Consider the following 3,657-nt stretch of genomic DNA (forward strand, 5'->3'; position numbering starts at 1 on the left):
CATAGATGAGATTACAGAAGGGTAGGAAACTGGTGCCCAGTGGCGGCCATTTTGGCTCTGGAGCTCCATAGACATCAATGAATTACTGGCCCACACTTAGAACCACAATGGAGCCAGTTTCATATCAACATTAAAACACTCAAATTAGAGAAAGGTAAGAAACTGCTGCCCATTGGCGGCCAAATTGGCTCTAGACATCAATGCATTACTGGCCTTGACTTAAGGCCACAGTAGAGCCAGTTTCATAATAACATTAAAACACATAGATGAGATTAGAGAAGGGTAGGAAACTGGTGCCCAGTGGCGGCCATTTTGGCTCTGGAGCTCCATAGACATCAATGCTTTACCGGCCCACACTTAGAGCCACAATGGAGCCAGTTTCATAGCAACATTAAAACACTCAAATTAGAGAAAGGTAAGAAACCGCTGCCCTTTGGCGGCCAAATTGGCTCTGGAGCTCCATAGACATCAATGCATTACTGGCCCTGACTTAGAGCCACAGTAGAGCCAGTTTCATAATAACATTAAATTACATAGATGAGATTAGAGAAAGGTAGGAAACTGGTGACCATTGGCGGCCATTTTGGCTCTGGAGCTCCATAGACATCAATGCATTACCAGCCCACACTTAGAGCCACAATGGAGCCAGTTTCATAGCAACATTAAAACACTCAAATTAGAGAAAGGTAAGAAACTGCTGCCCATTGGTGGCCATATTGGCTCTGGAGCCCCATAGACATCAATGCATTACTGGCCCTGACTTAGAGCCACAATAGAGCCAGTTTCATAATAACATTAAAACACATAGATGAGATTAGAGAAAGGTAGGAAACTGGTGCCCAGAGGTGGCCATTTTGGCTCTGGAGCTCCATAGACATCAATGCATTACCGGCCCACACTTAGAGCCACAATGGAGCCAGTTTCATAGCAACATTAAAACACTCAAATTAGAGAAAGGTAAGAAACTGCTGCCCATTGGCGGCCATATTGGCTCTGGAGCCCCATAGACATCAATGCATTACTGGCCCTGACTTAGAGCCACAGTAGAGCCAGTTTCATAATAACATTAAAACACATAGATGAGATTAGAGAAAGGTAGGAAACTGGTGCCCAGTGGCGGCCAATTTGGCTCTGGAGCTCAATAGACATCAATGCATTACCGGCCCACACTTAGAGCCACAATAGAGCCAGTTTCATAATAACATTAAAACACAGATGGGATTAGAGAAAGGTAGGAAACTGTTGCACATTGGCGGCCATCTTGGCTCTGGAGCTCCATAGACATCAATGCATTACCGGCCCACACTTAGAGCCACAATGGAGCCAGTTTCATAGCAACATTAAAACACTCAAATTAGAGAAAGGTAAGAAACTGCTGCCCACTGGTGGCCATATTGGCTCTGGAGCCCCATAGACATCAATGCATTACTGGCCCTGACTTAGAGCCACAATAGAGCCAGTTTCATAATAACATTAAAACACATAGATGAGATTAGAGAAGGGTAGGAAACTGGTGCCCAGTGGCGGCCATTTTGGCTCTGGAGCTCCATAGACATCAATGCATTACCGGCCCACACTTAGAGCCACAATGGAGCCAGTTTCATAGCAACATTAAAACACTCAAATTAGAGAAAGGTAAGAAACTGCTGCCCACTGGCGGCCATATTGGCTCTGGAGCCCCAAAGACATCAATGCATTACTGGCCCTGACTTAGAGCCACAATAGAGCCAGTTTCATAAAAACATTAAAACACATAGATGAGAGCTCTGGAGCTCCATAGACATCAATGCATTACCGGCCGACACTTAGAGCCACAATAGATCCAGTTTCATAATAACATTAAAACACATAGATGAGATTAGAGAAAGGTAGGAAACTGGTGCCTAGTTGCGGCCATTTTGGCTCTGGAGCTCCATAGACATCAATGCATTACCGGCCGACACTTAGAGCTACAATAGAGCCAGTTTCATAATAACATTAAAACACAGATGGGATTAGAGAAAGGTAGGAAACTGTTGCCCATTGGCGGCCATTTTGGCTCTGGAGCTCCATAGACATCAATGCATTACCGGCCCACACTTAGAGCCACAATGGAGCCAGTTTCATAGCAACATTAAAACACTCAAATTAGAGAAAGATAAGAAACTGCTGCCCATTGGCGGCCATATTAGCTCTGGAGCCCCATAGACATCAATGCATTACTGGCCCTGACTTAGAGCCACAATAGAGCCAGTTTCATAATAACATTAAAACACATAGATGAGATTAGAGAAAGGTATGAAACTGGTGCCCAGTGGTGGCCATTTTTGCTCTGGAGCTCCATAGACATCAATGCATTACCGGCCGACACTTTGAGCCACAATAGAGCCAGTTTCATAATAACATTAAAACACATAGATGAGATTAGAGAAAGGTAGGAAGCTGGTGCCCAGTGGCGGCCATTTTGGCTCTGGAGCTCCATAGACATCAATGCATTTCCGGCCCACTCGTAGAGCCACAATAGAGCCAGTTTCATAGCAACATTAAAACACTCAAATTAGAGAAAGGTAAGAAACTGCTGTCCATTGGCGGCCATATTGGCTCTGGAGCCCCATAGACTTCAATGCATTACTGGCCCGACTTAGAGCCACAATAGAGCCAGTTTCATAATAACATTAAAACACATAGATGAGATTAGAGAAGGGTAGGAAACTGGTGCCCAGTGGCGGCCATTTTTGCTCTGGAGCTCCATAGACATCAATGCATTACTGGCCCACACTTAGAGCCACAATGGAGCCAGTTTCATAGCAACATTAAAACACTCAAATTAGAGAAAGGTAAGAAACTGCTGCCCATTGGCGGCCATATTGGCTCTGGAGCCCCATAGACATCAATGCATTACCAGCCCACACTTAGAGCCACAATAGAGCCAGTTTCATAATAACATTAAAACACATAGATGAGATTAGAGAAGGGTAGGAAACTGGTGCCCAGTGGCGGCCATTTTGGCTCTGAAGCTCCATAGACATCAATGCTTTACCAGCCCACACTTAGAGCCACAATGGAGCCAGTTTCATAGCAACATTAAAACACTCAAATTAGAGAAAGGTAAGAAACTGCTGCCCATTGGCGGCCATATTGGCTCTGGAGCCCCATAGACATCAATGCATTACTGGCCCGACTTAGGGCCACAATAGAGCCAGTTTCATAATAACATTAAAACACATAGATGAGATTAGAGAAAGGTAGGAAACTGGTGCCCAGTGGCGGCCATTTTTGCTCTGGAGCTCCATAGACATCAATGCATTACTGGCCCACACTTAGAGCCACAATGGAGCCAGTTTCATAGCAACATTAAAACACTCAAATTAGAGAAAGGTAAGAAACTGCTGCCCATTGGCGGCCATATTGGCTCTGGAGCCCCATAGACATCAATGCATTACCAGCCCACACTTAGAGCCACAATAGAGCCAGTTTCATAATAACATTAAAACACATAGATGAGATTAGAGAAAGGTAGGAAACTGGTGCCCATTGGCGGCCATTTTGGCTCTGGAGCTCCATAGACATCAATGCATTACCAGCCCACACTTAGAGCCACAATGGAGCCAGTTTCATAGCAACATTAAAACACTCAAATTAGAGAAAGGTAAGAAACTGGTGCCCATTGGTGGCCAT

The sequence above is a fragment of the Acipenser ruthenus genome, chromosome 42 (genome assembly GCF_902713425.1).
Source record: "Acipenser ruthenus chromosome 42, fAciRut3.2 maternal haplotype, whole genome shotgun sequence".
Classification (NCBI taxonomy): domain Eukaryota; kingdom Metazoa; phylum Chordata; class Actinopteri; order Acipenseriformes; family Acipenseridae; genus Acipenser; species Acipenser ruthenus.